Here is a 16,913-nt window from a genome sequence, read left to right on the forward strand (position 1 = left end):
TTCCCTTTCTGTTTCACAGATTTTTATTCACATGGAATGAAGAGCACTGTTTTTCAGTCTCGAATCACTCGGGTAAGGTGGCCCAGTAATAGTTCAAGTTTCAGGAGTGGATTACAGCCAGCTCCATCGCTTGGCGTCTTGCGTAGTGGCATGCCACTACGCAAGACGCCATTATAAGAAGAGCTTTCTTTACATTTACATTTGCTGTACTGAACACTGCAGACAACATTAATGCATGCAAACTCACGCAGAGTGATACACGAGCACTTGTGCACAATGAAGCTTGAGAAAATATTCTTGCTTTAAAATTGTGAACCTGATTATTATTGTCAACATTTGATAATGGAGGAACGAGCTTCATTGATTGCTTATTTGCCTTTACTCTCTGAATTCATTCTTCTACTGGCAACGACTCATTTCAACAGTCAACTGCATTCAATACTTTTGTTTTTAGACATGGTTACATTCCTGGCCTCGCATTACAAAACCGTGATTCCGACCCTCTGTGCCTCAGTGTCTCTGTCACCACCTCTTCCCTACAACCTTGCTCTTAGTGTTGGCATACTCTGATGTACTAGCACGTCACTTGGGGGTGGGGGGTATGATTCTTTCATCTATCAGCAGAGTAAAGATTCAGGGGCTCTTAGAAGAGGTGAAGACACAACAATGCCTCATTAGCAAGTAAATGGTCTTTTAAAGACCTGTGAAGTACTCGGGTGCCGCTGTGTGTGTGCCCAGGTAGCTGTCTCAGCCTGGGCTGACACACATGATGGAGGGGAAGGGGCGTGGGTGTGAAGACTTTTGATCCCAATGGGGTCTGCTACCGAATCAGCACAGTGCAAGTTATCACTCGATTATCAGAGTGCTGCTCGAAAACAGGCCGGCTCGTTTTCAGCTGTGTTGCTCTTCTATCAGAACATACCCATTTCCTTTCTGCATTGATATCCCGCGAGTACCGGTACTCTCTTTGGCCAAGGAGAAGTTCCGGTACTTAAGGGTAGAAAATTCAGAAGTGCTGGTACTTAGTACCGGTGCGTACTGGCCCATTAAAGCACTGATGTAACGCATCAGTCGCAGAATTCTTCTGTCTTGCATTTACTCTTCCGTTTGTCACATACTCATTTTCTCACTCGTTCATACAGATCTGGGCCTTGGATTTCATTGCTAGGTTGCAACAAGTACTCAATTACACAGAGATCCTCCACTGTGCAGGAGGTCTACACCCATGGTGGGCAAGGTGTACCTCATGTCGTGTGGACACTTTCGAACAGGCCTCACTTTCTAGTCATCGTTTCTCCTCGCAGACCGAAGAAAAAACCTGCACTGGCTGTATTTGTATTTGGTATTTGTAAAGCGCGAACTGCCGCTCCGGAAGGAGCATCCTGGCACTACGGGGCATCTGAGACAACAACTGTGAGAGTTAAATGGCGTCCATCAAATAGTCATCAGAAAGATTGAAAATCCAGGTTTTTAATTGTTTCCTGAAAGAACTCTCTAGATTAAGGAGTCTGAGTTCTATGGGCATGGCATTCCAAGCTTTAGAGGCCAGGACCGTGAGGGTTTCCCCCCCCTTGGTTTTGTAGTGAAACTTGGGGATAGTGATCAGGTTACAACCTACTGATCTCAAGACTCTAGTTGGATTGTAACAGGTGTATCTTCTTAAGAGATACCTGGGGCCGATGTTGCTGAGAGCTCGAAAGGTGGTTAGAAGGATTTTAAACAGGATCCTTTTATGAAGGGGCAACCAGTGCAGGGTTTTTAGGGCCGTGGATGCAGAGGCTATTCTAGGTAATTTAAGCACTAGTCTTGCGGCTGCGTGTTGTACGCTCTGTAGTTTTTTCAACGTGGCCTTTTTAACCCCTGCCATAAGACCGTTACAATAATGAAGACGGGAGAGTATGAGGGCCACCGCAACCGCCTTTCTAGATTCGGTAGGGAGGAAATCAAAACATTTCTTTAGGGATTTTATAATACTAAAGCAGCTTCCAGCCACATTGCTTACATGATGGTCAAAGGACAGGGAGGAGTCAAAGAAGACCCCCAGATTTCTGGCTACTTCTACCGAATTGGGCAGCGCGGCAGTACCCTCTGGCCACCATTTACTTGGGTTGAAGTTGACATTTTTACCCATGGGCAGTATTTCCGTCTTGTTGGCATTACATTTCAGGTGGTTATTTTCCATCCTCAGAAAAACGTCCGTCAGACAATTCTGAAAGTTCTGTTCTGCATTTGTGGTGTTTTTATCTAAGGATACAATCAATTGTGTGTCATCGGCGTACGATGTTACTAGTATCCCATGCGATTCGATTAAAGTGATGAGAGGCACCATGTAAATATTAAATAACTGTGGACTCAAGATGGAGTCTTGTGGAACTCCAGATGTAACCTTTTTTTTAAGCATGGGCGAAATTTGCGAATTCACGTTCTGGTAATTCCTGGATTTCCCTGCAAAATCGCAAAAAAATCAGCGAATTTGTGAATTTTCCTGCAAAATCGCGGATTTTTTTGCGATTTGCCCTGGAGTACTTTCTACTGGCTAATCCAGTAAATGCTCCTTCATTGGGTAAATGTATAGTGCTTTTACTACACTGCAGCTGCGTAAAGGGCCAGAAGATGTGTCTCCAGTGACCATGTGTGCCTGTAACACAGGCACAGGCACACATGGTCACTGGAGACACATCTTCTGGCCCTTTACGCAGCTACAGTGTAGTAAAAGCACTATGGGGCAGATTTACAAGTTGCTTGCGCCTCTTTTGCGCCGCAGTTGCATCACTTTTGTGACGCAGCGGCAACACAAAAGATGCACCATGGTGCTGGGTATTAACAACGTGACGCATCTGAGAGATGCGTCACGTTGTAAAGCCCTGCGCCATCAGGAGGGGTTCCGGCACAGGAGAGGGCGTTCCTGCGCAGGAACGCCTCCTAAAAGTGGCTGAGTGAAATCTACAAGATTTCACTGAGTCACTTTTAGGCCAATGCTTCGTCAAAACCCTGCGCCTGCTTGAAGCAGGCGCAAGGCTTGACGCAGCATTCGGGAGATAGGGCCCCCCAGAGCATTGCTGGAGTTGCGTCGCGCTTGCGACGCAGCTCCAGCAATGCGCTGCTTTTACGGCACAGATGCGTGACGCATCTGTGCCGTTTTTTGCCACATGGTGCGCTGCATTGTAAATGCGGCGGACCATGGGTGGCGGAGCTGCGGCGCACAATAACTGTCGCATCCCTGGGGATGCACCAGTTATTGTAAATCTGCCCCTATACATTTAGCCAACGAGGGAGCACTTACTGATTAGTCAGTAGAAAGTACTCCAGTTGAGTAGAGGTATTGCACAAAACGGTGGCATCTTCGTGGACAAACACGCTCAGCGGGATTCATTCTGCCCCCTGTTAGACTTGTTTTTTTGCCCTTCTGCCCTCTGTTAGACTTGTTTTTCCCTTGTTTTTCTGCCCTTCTGCCCTCTGTTAGACTCGTTTTTCCCTTGTTTTTCTGCCCTTCTGCCCCCGTTAGACTCGTTTTTTGTGCTCTTCTGCCCTCTGTTAGACTAATTTTTCCCTTGTTTTTCTGCCCTTCTGCCCTCTGTTAGACTCGTTTTTTGTGCCCTTCTGCCCTCTGTTAGACTCGTTTTTGTGCCTCTCTGCCCCCTGTTAGACTCGTTTTTTGTGCCCTTCTGCCCTCTGTTAGACTAGTTTTTCCCTTGTTTTTCTGCCCTTCTGTCCTCTGTCAGATTGCTTTTTTGTGCCCTTGTGCCCTCTGTTAGACTCGTTTTTCCCTTGTTTTTTTGCCCTTCTTCCCTTTGTTAGACTGCTTTTTGTGCCTTTCTGCCCTCTGCATCACCACATCATCACTCAGCGCTACCCCAGGATCAATCAGCACCACCACATTATCACTTAGCACCACCACATTATCACTCAGCACCACCACAGCACCACTCAGCACCACCACAGCATCACTCAGCACCACCACATTATCACTCAGCACCACCACAGCACCACTCAGCAGCACCACAGCATCACTCAGCGCCACCCCACCATCACTCAGCGCCATCACATTATCAGTCAGCACCACCACAGCACCACTCAGCACCACCACAGCACCACTCAGCTCCACCACAGCATCACTCAGCACCACCACAGCATCACTCAGCACCACTACATTATCACTCAGCACCACCACAGCACCACTCAGCACCACCACAGCATCACTCAGCACCACCACAGCATCACTCAGCACCACCACAGCACCACTCAGCACCACCCCAGCATCACTCAGCACCATCCCAGTATCACTCAGCACCACCACAGCACCACTCAGCATCACCACAGCACCACTCAGCAGCACCACAGTACCACTCAGCGCCACCTCAGCATCAATCTGCGCAACCATTCAACAACAACTGGTTTGTTAGAACTGGCTATTTCTGGTAGGCTAGGGCTGACGCCAAAGCCAGGCAGAAACCACCATTCTAGTCAGGGCAAGGGAGTCACACGCCAAGATAACCCCTGCTCACCCCCTTGGTAGCTTGGCATGAGCAGTAAGGCTAAACTCGGAGGCAATGTGTAAAGCATTTGCGCCAGCACACAACAGCAACAACATCCTAGGCACACCACAAAAGGAACTCCACACAAGGTTATATAAAAATAACTTCTGTATTGTAAAAACACATCAGATAGAAGTCACACATGTACATTGTGCCAACTGGCACGGGCAATATTCACAAGGGATTATTTACACGAGGACCGGGCCACATGGGCCACTGTCGAATCAACACTTTTAGAAATAGCACTTCTAGAACTTAAAATAAGTATAGCACAAAATAACAGTTATAAATCACAACCAGTAACTACTGGTAAAGGTACGTACACAGTACGCAATACTAATAACCATAGGCCTAGATCACGCATGGACACATTACCTCTCTAGTATAACTATACTAGGCAAAACACCACCACCTAAGAATAAAATACATTTAGGGGTATAGGTAAGAACACATTACACATGATGCAAAACCAACATTCAGAGGTGTAGGGAAGGAAAAACACATGATGCATAAAACATACATTCAGCGGTGTAATAACATGGCACATGATGCATCAATCACATTCAGAGGTACCGGAGAAAAACACATGATGCCTAAAACATTCAGATGTGTAAGGAAGGAAAAACACATGATGCATAAACCAACACATTCAGAGGTGTAAAATCAAGGAAGACACATGATGCATAAAAACATTCAGAGGTGCCACAACATAACTCAATAGCGCAAAAACACATTAGGCAATTACCATCACATAGATAATCATATTGCGCCTAAATAAAATCACATACCAGCCCCCATCTAATAAAAGGGACTAAAGAGCCCTGTTGTCCAGAATGTCAGGGCGCGCTGCCATGCAGCGCCAGTCAGGGGTGCGCCACTGGCGCAAAACCTAAACGTTGCAGGTGCCCACTACTTGCTAGGCACCTGGGAACAATCACAAGACCTAATTGGTGCAGCTGCCCACTAATTGCCGGGCAGCTGGGAATCATCAAAACAGCAACAGGGCCCTCACTGGCCCTTAGGCGCAAACTGCGCCCACGCTGGAGCCACACAGGCTCTGGGCAACACTGCGCAGAACGTTGGAGCCACACAGGCTCTGACCATACACATAGTCAAACGTTGGAGCCACACAGGCTCTTAAGACATCACGGGTCGAGGGAGCCATCTAGCCCCTTAAGGCGAACATGCTCTTGAGCCACTCCGGCTCTTTAAAACAAATATGGCCCCTCTTTAGAGCTTCATGGGCTCTACCAACTGAAATATGTCCCTGAGCCCCTCGGGGCTCAAAAAACAACTTGCACCCTCGTTGGAGCCATCTGGGCTCGAGAGGAATGGTGAGGCGGCCCACTGCCTGTCGGGGCCACCCTAACTACCCCGAACATCCTGGGTAGTGCACTGGTGCCATCACACGCCCCTACGGAGCCCCCCCAGCGCGTTCACTCACCGGGCTGCTTCTTTGGCGGGGCTCCTCCAGGCAGACAGCAGGATACCTTCTGTGTTCGCGGTGGGGGCAGGCACCGGCAATGCCTGCACCCCCTCCGCTCTTCCCGCTGCAGCGCTCGCACACGCAGGGCTCCTTATGACACACGGGAGCCCTGCTCGAGACGACACCTCTCCCTTCTTCTCCCGGGGCTCCCTCAGCACACGGGAGCCCCGCAGCAGGCCACGCTTCCTCTTCCCTTCCCGGCCGCACTTCTGCTTCCGTTGCAGGCCCCGCCCACAACCAGGCGGGTTGCGGTGGCGATCTGTGTGTTTTAATGGCTGCAGTGAGGGGTGGGCACCCTCGGTTTATAAAATAAACGTACCAGCGAGGTAGGCACTCGCTGAGGCGCCATACACGGGATAGCACTCAAATTTGTAAAATAAATAAATAAATGGGGAATAAAAGCACTACCAAGGGCTAGAGGACCAACAAGGTCCCAGTGGAAATAAAAGCGCTCCCAGGCGCTTAGAGCAGGGATAAAACGCTCCCAGCGCTTAACATTGAAAGTAAAGCGCTCCCAGCTCTGAAGGCACAAAAAGTCCAGCAAAGTCCTTCAGGGGTCCAGGACCTCAGCAGTCTAGGACATAATGTGGAGCCCAGCAGCTCCCAGAACAGGAAAGTCCATCAGATATCCAGGGGCTGGGCAGGGCCCAGGGATTCCCCTGGGCCCAAGCAGCAGCACGCCCCTGGTAAGATTCAAGTCAAATAAACAAGAACATTTTTAGAGTGTCACAGCAGCCTTTTTATACCCAAAATCCTTTGTCTAAAGGGTGCAGGCAGTGTGAGAACCAGCTAGAACTAGTTATAGGGAATTCCTTTCACTGACCAGGCTAGGGACATCAGACGCACCCCAGGGGGTGGAGCCAGCATTGTGTGGGGAAAACCCAGACCACTTTCAGGACCCTCAAACCAGATGGTCAATCCACAAACAGGCCCAGGCTCACTCCTCCCCTCACATCACATCAGCATGCTAAACACTCCATTCACCACCAGGGCAGACCCTCCCAGACTCTTGGAGCCAGGCTCACCAGCCAGCCTCAGCCAATCACACGCCAGACACAAATTACACACATATGGCAACTTCTAACAGTGGCACTTCTACACTAGACACATTCATGCCGCATATACCATTGCGCAGCATTCAATCTCACGAGTTTGCACATACCAAACTCGACCCTGCACTCCCCACACATCAGGAACTACCATGGGCATACATATTCTCCATTCATTCCTATGGGAGGGCAGGTCACTCACCACACATACACAGAGAGCTCGCGCACTTTACACTGTACCACAGTGAAAAAGTGCGCAGAGGCCTAAAATCACCACCACCAGGTTCCAAAAACAGGCTAGGAAAAAGCAAAAAGTCTCGGGGTGAACCTTCCAAAAGAGCCGGGTCCAACATGGTTCAAATATGTTCTCTCAATGTTTCAAGCTTTATTACAAATGTCACAAAAAGATGTTAATATTTCACTTCTGTTCTTGGATTTTCGTCACAATAATATACACTGAACATAATCTTCACAAAAGTTATTTACAAAAGTTTAAGCTATTGCCATTATAAATTAAAATCACTTTTATTTAAGTATTAATTATTTTAAAAAATTAAAAGCCATTGTAATTTGCAATATCAATACATTTAAGTCACGCAAATACAAAACATGTTGCATTACAAATGCTATAGGTGTCACATTTGCGAAAGTTATAACTAATGGTATTGTAAATGACAAAGCTATTAATTTAGCGATTTTCAAAACCAACACATTAATAAAAAAAATTGTCATTTACAAGACCAATAGCTCAAACTTTCCTAATGTGAGCTCTATTGCATTGCAAATGCTTGTTTTTATATCTGTCAGTGCTTCCTGTTGAGGTTTAATTTTCGTGACAGGCGACTCATTGCCTACTTGTAACTATTCTCTGTCCCTGCTTCAAGGGTCAGAGAATAGTTGCAAGTAGGCAACGAGGCACCAGGAAGCACTTACGGGCTTACAGCAGCAGGTGCCCAAGTTTAAGTTAATTTCTTTGTAACCCTTTTGTAAAAGGTTACAAAAATGAGCTTCAACTTTTGCACTTGCTGCTGTAACCCTGTAAGGGCTTGGCTGAAAATTCGTCCCGCTGATTCGCGGATTTTACCGCGGTTTCGCGAGATTCGCGGATCACGAAATCGCGGAAAATCTGCAAATTCCGCGAGCGGAACGAATTTTCAGCCCATGCTTACTTTTTTTCCTTTGAGAGGAAGGAACCCAATGAGATGGTTTGTGTTCTCTGAGATAAGAAAGAGCTTAACCAATCAAGGGCAACCTCTGTAATGCCATTTATTATCAGCCTACCGATCAGAATTTTATGGGAAATGGTATCGAACGCCGCCGATAGGTCTTTAATATCAAGACGGCGTTTTTACCTTCATCCTGTAAAAATTTGATAGAATCGGTAAGTTCAATAAGGGCCGTTTCAGTGGAATGCCTTGGTCGAAAGCCCGACTGCTGAGGATGTAGAATATTGTGCATTTCGAAAATGTTCTTTAGCTCTTGGTGGACCATATATTCTGTTATCTTCCCAAGAACTGGGAGGAAAGATATTGGGCGTAAATTGGAGAGATCAGTTGTGCTTTTATTTTGTTTTTTTCATAAGCAGTTTGACTATTGCTTTTTTCTAATCAGGTGGGACAGTGCCTGAGCTAAGTGAGGCGTTAACTATAGCATTTATGATGGGGTTGACTACATCAATTGTTTGGTGAACGATCAGCGGGGGGCAGGTGCCTCTCCACCAGGGTGTAGCCGAAAAATAAAATAACCACGTATCCAAAATGGCACTAGGTGAAGGCAGACATTATGGGCATTACTTCCTCTGAGGGAATTCTGAATGTCTGAACATTTCTTCCATCCTATTTTCCCTCCTTTTAGTCTTTTGTCTGTCTTTCCTTCCTTCTCTCTGCTTTTCTATTTGATGGTTTCCACCTTGCTTTTCTTCCTAACCTTTCTCAACTTTTATCACTCCACTCCACCCACAAACTATCCATCTATCTTGTTGTCTTTCTACTTCTATCCATTCCTCCTTCTCTTCACCTTCTTATTTATGCACATCTATATTTCTCTCCATCTTTGTATTTTAATTTCTTCCTTTATCCATCCACCCTCCATTCTCACCACACATCCATATATCTTTACGTCTACCATCCATCAATTCATTATTCATCTTCCTTCCTTCTTCCCCTCTTTTCTCTATCCATCTACTGCTCTTTGCATTTATCTCTTCATCAATCCTTTTCCTAAAACATTGATCTCCTCATTCATCATTCACTCATCAGTCTATATATCCATACATACTTCTCTCAATCTGTCCATCCAGCCATCCTCTCTGAATCCTTCTTGACACCGCCCTTTCTCCCCATTCACCCATTCCCCATTCCTCCCTCCCACAGCCTTCCCTCCCTTCAACTGCAAGAGCTAGTATTGATCAGCTTTTGATAAAATTCAAAGAAGCCATTAACACAACTTTAAATGTTTCTTTTTACACACAACTGAAGTCTAGCACCCAACCCCGCTCAAGCTGCTGAAGCGAGGGGTACATGATGCTCATGCCTCTCCATCTTCCTGCCACGTGCAGCCTAACAGTGGGGGCTGCTGTGAAATAAGTGTGTGGGGGTAGCGTAGGGGGCAGCGAGGGGGAGGAAACGAAGAAAAAAATGAAATATCACTTACATAGGGCTTGTAGCTTTGGTTCTCCTTTGTTCCTCTGCTCCTCTCTGCACTCTATGCACAGCCTCCCAGACCCCCTAGACCAATCCAGATGCTGCTCTCATGCTGGTAATAGCCAGCATGAGGGAAGCACCTGGATTGGTTTCAGCGGTATGGTTTGATGTTCAGTCAGGCCCGGGGAGCCTGTATCTTCCACACGTAGCTGTGCAGCACAGCTCGAGTGGAGAGATCTAAGTGGGCATGCTGGTTTGGCGATCCTAAGATGGCCATTCAAACCGACATGCGCACTTGCACCAGTACGCACCACTCCTCCCTGCTGCTGCTGTCCATTAGGATGGCCCAGCCCCACTCTAGAGTTAGCTCAGCAAGGAAAATAACATTATAATCAGCTGTTTTACTATAATTTTATTTTCCATGTTTTTGCTGCTGAGAGAGCAGTGGAGCGATTCTTCTCTGCCTTAGCGGAGGAGCCGACACTGCAGCCTAGGGGTACAATCAACTCGTGCGCTATCAGCAGTATAGCAGGTGCTCTGACACTAGGGTTCATGTTGGAAGGGTCAGGGCCGGACTGACCATTCTGCCACTCTGGCAGTTTCCACATAGGCTGCTGTTCAGAGGCTGCTTTAGCTGGCTGGACTCTGATAACCAATCCTGAAACCTCATGTCCCATTACTAATCGCAGCTCTTACACTGTCGTGCAGGTTTGAACATTTTTGTAAGAGCTGTGTTTGATTTCCAGCCCAGCCCTCATGGTCCAAATGCCACCTAATTAGGAAAACAATGTTTACAACGCTGCTATTACACTGCGTAGATTTTACAACATGGTTGTTACAACAACCGCATTGTTAGAACGCGATACCTTTACAACGCAAGTCATTAGATCGGCATGCTGTAGGGGATGCTCTAACCCAAGGAATATATCCAAGCCGCCTCTAATCCTAGGGGTCGACCCTCTGAGCACTCCGGTTAAATTCCCAATGCATCTGGTGCACGAAATGCATTGGGAATTTAATCTTGAATCAGGAGAAATATATGAAGCAATATAAATTCATGCTGGATGGAAATGTAATTGAATAAATGAATTCATGAAAACAAAACAGTTTATGTTTCAACAATAACTTTATTGGTCGAAGATTGGAACAAACAACAAGTTTGATTGATTACATTGCTTATAGCGATTCAAATCCGAGTGCTCAGAGGGTCGACCCCTAGGATTAGACGCCGCTTGGATAGATTTCATAAATAACACTCCAAAAGTCAGAGAGTGATACCTTCGAGGCACACGACATACGTTCAAATAAGGATAAAATTGGAGAGCTTGTGCACTGCAAAACCCATATATCTAACCGAAGGAATAGCATCATTTACTATTCCAACACTTTCCCTACTGTTGCGCATGCTGGAGTTGGAATAGTAAATTATACTATTCCCAAGTCCACGTCTCCTTACATGCCTCACTGCATCTTACTCTACTCACCTATTGGCTCAGCATTTCATCCTCTGTCTGTTCTACCCATCTATCCATCCTTCTCCCTTACAGATAACCAAGGTCTCTAACAAAATGTGTGATATTGTTTCTGTTCTTCAGGATGTGAATAATACACATCGGCACAGGTGTTCGACATAGGGTCTAAGGGCCTAAGTTATATGTTGGTGGAGAGGAAACTCTATCTCAATGGTAAATGTGTGTCCTCCCCGTCAACATAGTGGTCAGCGTGCCTGATTTTAATGTGGGCAGATCATAGTTTGGCCATGGTGGTGACTACTCCATTACCGCCGAAGCCAAACTTCTCCGACAGAGTAATGGCCGTCAGAGAATTTGCTATATGTCACTCCGTAAAATTCGGTTGAGCGGACATTTAGCAGTTGTCGCTTGTCCTTCACTGCCAGGGAAACACTGGGAGAAAGAGACAACAAAAACACAAAATGCCCACCTCGCCATCTGATGGGGCGCCCCTGGTGAGGGGCATTATCTTTTTTATTTGCATAAAGAAAGTCATGCTTCAGCATTTTCTTTTGAGAAAAAACACAAAACAGTTTGCTGCAAGGCTCAGTCATGTTGACAGAGCTCTGCACCAAACTATGAAAAAATATTAACTGGAACCGCTATGACAGCAGTTCCTGACAATACTTTACAAAAACCGCTTGTTTGGAGTCCTTTCTAAATTTGTCAGGTGGCAACTTTGGCAGGGTTATGAAGTCATTTACTTCATTGCCCTGGTGGAGAAACAATTGAATTTAGCCCTAAGTATAAGTTATAATGTTACAACAACATATTGTGAAAAAAAATTTAATACAATAGACAACACCCTTGTTTGGATCAATTTGACATGAGAAAGAAAAATGGACAACTGAAAGTGCGTCCACAAGAAAGCAGAGGAAAAGTAAGAGAAGAGCGGAAACGAGAGTTGAACTCTGTTATAGAAGGGTGCAAGGGAAAAATGGAAAGATGAGAACTAGGGAAGAAGGATAGATAGGTCAAGTGTGAGGAACTTTTGAAGGATAGAGGTGGAGCAAGTGAGATACAAGGAGTGTCAAAATCCAAAGTGCGCTTAGCTGCCAGCCGGAGTTGGGACCACTGACTGTGAGGTGTTGGTGATCTCCTTTTGGATTTTGACCCTAACCAAAGAAGCACGTTCTGCTGCTTTCAACATTTTCCTAAGTTTAGCATTCATGCTTGTTGATGAGTGTTTACCGAATAATTTTTGTCACAGATGCAGTCGATGCAGAACATGTTTTGTGAGGGAGATTTGCTGCTTCCTATTGAATTTCTGTTTTGTAAGAGATGTTTGCCCAGCTGCTTGCACAGCTGTTCCTGTTTAGTGTGACAGAGGCTTGTGCTGCTGCCTTTTTCACATTGAATGGAGTGGTGTGGCTCACTGGTTAGAGGCAGCAGACCCAGGAGCAGTGGACGGCCCCGGACCAGGGTTCAATTCCCGATGCGGCAGGGTCGTGGACCAGGGTCAGCGGATTCGATAATTCTCACCTCGGTTCCTACTCTAACCAGGGATCACACTCGGCAACTGTGGGCATTAGCTTGCCTCATCTCCACAACGGCCCCCCACATACGCCGGGGATGACTGGTTTCACCTTGGAGATACCCAGTAGGGACCATCTCACAGGGAAACCAGGACGGGTTCCCCAGCGGTCTATTGCGCAGAGATACTCCTTCGGGAGTCGATTCTAGCGCGTTAGAAACCCACAATTAATTAATGTATTTTCTAATTATCTGTTATCTAAGGTAGGCTTGCACCGCTGACACTGTTGATATGTAAAAGAATAAGTCAGGAGGCACAACTTTTTTCTCAGAAGCCTATTGATGGCACTGCCAAACGACAGGGTCACCGAATACTAAGGTTGTCCCGCCTTGATTCTATCTCATGCTACTTTCACCCACCACCTCACACTCCTTTCCACACAGTCTCACTCCTTCAGTTTTGTTGTAATGTATGAAGCACAAATGATTGTCAGCTCAGGCCAGTAGCGGCTGGTGGTGGGAGTAATGCGGGGCGGGGGGAGCAGGGTGGGGGATAGTAAACTATGGCATTCGGCCCAATGGAGGTAAGTAAACAAATAAATAAATAAAACTAATGTAGGTGTGTGTGCTGCATCGCATTTGGCAATGCAGCGCGCACTATGAAATTCTTTTCATTTATTTATTTGCTTTCTTACCTCTGTTTGGCCGTATGCCGTAGTTTACTACCCCCACCCTGCTCGTCCCCCACCCCGCATCACCGCCCGCAGCACTTCACACCTGCCGCTACTGGGTTAGGCAAACCAATCCCTGGTGGATGGGTGCACTTTCAATTTGAAACAGGTTTGTTTCTGCTCAAAAGTTTAGGCAATCCTTTATCAAAAAATATTGCTTAAGTATTGATTCATTCTTAATTTCATCATCATTTTATTGATTGCTATCTTTATTTCTTGGTGATCCGAATATATTACATTGTGAACATGATCTCCAATTTCTTAAACAACCCATTGCATTTCGGGTCTAAGTTGACGCTTCTTCAGGGGTCTCTGGAAATGATACAAAACAAAAGCCAATTCAGTCCTAAATAAATGCGACTCAATGCAACAGCATGATTCAAAATAAACATCCTGATTTGATGCAAGAAACACATACATTTGTCATATGTCATGTATACACAAAACAAGTTGTACTTAAACAAAAAGTAAACAATTTGTACACACACTATCATATTTTTGCACCAGAGCCCATTAAGTTCTGTGATTAATGCCCAACTTTAGTTCTCAATAAACTATGCGGACTAATACATGAAAACTGTTTGTGCTGATCAGCATTTACATCACATGATTTAAACTTGCCTAATGGTTCCGCATTACTGGTATTGTGAACCAATGCACAAAACAAATGTAAAACAAGGAACCACTATCTCTTGCAGTCTTGAAGAGTGACTATAACTTATAGTTGAACTTACTCTGTGATTGGGAAATTGAGACACGGACAAGTCTGTGTTCCCCAGGAGCTACACGCCGCTGCTTCCTCATTCATGTGAACGTGATGACATCATAAGATGTGCCCAAACAGTCAGACTTGCCTGATTAGGTGTGCGTTCCGCACAAGTGCACAATAAAGTTAGAAGTTTAAACTTTGTTTACCGTGCCAATTGACAGTTACGCACCAGTACTTTCTGTTTACTTGAAATTGTCTGAATCTTAAAAGTGAAAAGGCTTAATCTGGTGGTTAGTCCACACTGGAGTGCGATCAGAAAGAAAATTCCACATGCAAAACATACACCAGCCGTTACTGTGACGCGGTCACTAACTAATAGTGCAGAAAAAAATAAACAGAGTAGAATCAATGTTGTTACTAAGTGTAGGTCAAGAGTGTATATTACAATATCTGACAAAGTATACATAATGCATGTATTTGATGAGCTTCTGGATAAGCTATAACGATTGCCTGAGCTACATACAATTACCTATAGCCATTAAAGTATGCACAAAAAATTATATGCCAAAATATATACAAGTAATGCTGTATACATTGATACTTATAAAAGCATGTAAGTTCTGTTTGATCGTTCATCCCATTTGGCTGCATGGTATCCAGTTTTTTAATCCAATAGAACTCTGATCTTAGGAGTTGTTTGTGTGGATCCATATCATGTCGAATTTTCATGACTTCAAGGACAGTGAAGCGTAGTTGCGAGATGTTGTGTCCTGCTTCTAACCAGTGCAAGGCTACAGTAGATTTCACATTCTTAAGCCGGATATTACTTTTATGTTCAGCTATTTGAACTTACATTTTCCATTCTGTCTTACCAACATAAATCTTACCTGTAGGGCATTTCAAAGCCTACACTACGTGAGTTGTGTCACATGTACTAGAATGTTGAAGTGAAATAATAGTGCCTTGCTTGGGGTGTGTGAATTGATTTCCAATGATAACATTATTACAATGCATGCAGTTTTCACACTTCTGTATACCCTTATGCGTTATCCGTGTACTCTTGGTTTTTTTGCAAGACAAGAGTTCCTTGATGTTACGAGAATGTTTGCATGTGAAAACTTTATTTCTGATGAATAAAGGTTCTAAATCTTTTTTTTTTTGGATCATCGTCCAATGTTTTTTGATGTTTTTTATTTGGGTAGCTTTTTTGGAATACTTCAAAATGCATACAGTCGGCTTTTCTTTCATAGGTTCTTTTGGTTTCAACAATAATTGTCGATCCAGGGTACTTACTTGTTTCATGGATTATTCAACTATGCGATTAGGATATCCTCTTTGCTTATATCTCTTGGCATATCTATTGATTGTTTCCATTGCTTCTTGTGGATCAGATGTAAGTCTCTTGAGTCTAATGAATTGTGATAACAGAAGATGTCTTTTTAGTGACTCTTGGTGGAACTTTTTGTAATATAAAGCTTTCTTACGATCTGTTTCTTTTACAAATACATTGGTTTTAATTCCTTTCTCGTCTATCTGTACCAAAACATCCAGAAACAAACTTCTTTCTTTTACAATTTGATGGGTAAATTTAATGTGATTGTGGCACACATTGAGTTTTATGATCACCCTTACACTTTAGTAGGTTTTGATCCTGACGCACTTGTTGCTAGTTGGTCCGATGTTCCTGCGATGCTACTGAGGGGAGGTCTATTTAGAGCTATTTCAAAATCTGATATCATACTTTCTTGTGATAAACTTATTTTTGATTTCTGTTGCCATTTTCTTTGATTATAAACTTCTACCCAAGTGTATACATCTTCAAATTTATAATCAATCATATCTCTTCAATATTTCTTTATCTTACAGTTGTGGATTACTTTTGCATATCTTTACAATTTTTGATTGATATCATCTAATGTGTTACTTAAATTCTCATCTGTTTGCTTATCCAATTTACATTTTATCGTTGATATCTCTTCTTCTAGAGTCTTAAGAATGTTTCATAATTCTTCTACAATTAATAAAATCAAATTCAAAGAGCACTTGTTTAAAATCTGATACCATTTCTCAACAAATGCTTAATTGTTTCTGCAGAACATTGGTTTTAACGCTATATGAAGACCTCTTGGGATGCGTTTAGTCTTATGGTAATGAATAAGAGTCGGAGCATGCAGTCAGAGTGTTTGGGCACATTTTCTGATGTCATCAAATTCGCATGAATGAAGAAGCAGCGGCGTGTAGCTCCTGGTGAACACAAACCCGTCCATTTCTCAATATCCTGATCATAGAGTAAGTTCAACTATAAGAAATAGTCACTCCTCAAGACTGCAAGCGATAGTGCTACCTAGTTTTACATTTTTTTCGGTAATACAGAACCATTAGGCAAGGTTAAATCACGTGATGTAAACGCTGATCGGCATGAACAGTTTTCATGTATTAGTCCGCATAGTTTATTGAGAACTAAAGTTAGGCATTAATCACAGAACTTAATGGGCTCTGGAGCACAAATATGATAGCGTATGTTATATTCTAAGTACTTATGTTTTGACATGATGTTATATGCTCCATGATTGTTAGGCAAGTTTACTTAGACATTTGATTACAGCTGTCACTGGGTTTATGATGTCATTGCATTTGGAATGTTATGTTTTCAATGCTGGAGTCAACTGATCTGGAGGTGGATGTGACCAGCAGATGATGAGCTGTGTAGATCTTTCCAAAAAATACATTTAACTCAAGTCTCACCAGTGTCCTGAGTTTACTAAAAAATTTGGCGA

Source organism: Lissotriton vulgaris, unplaced genomic scaffold (assembly GCF_964263255.1).
Source record: "Lissotriton vulgaris unplaced genomic scaffold, aLisVul1.2 SCAFFOLD_336, whole genome shotgun sequence".
In the NCBI taxonomy this organism is placed as follows: domain Eukaryota; kingdom Metazoa; phylum Chordata; class Amphibia; order Caudata; family Salamandridae; genus Lissotriton; species Lissotriton vulgaris.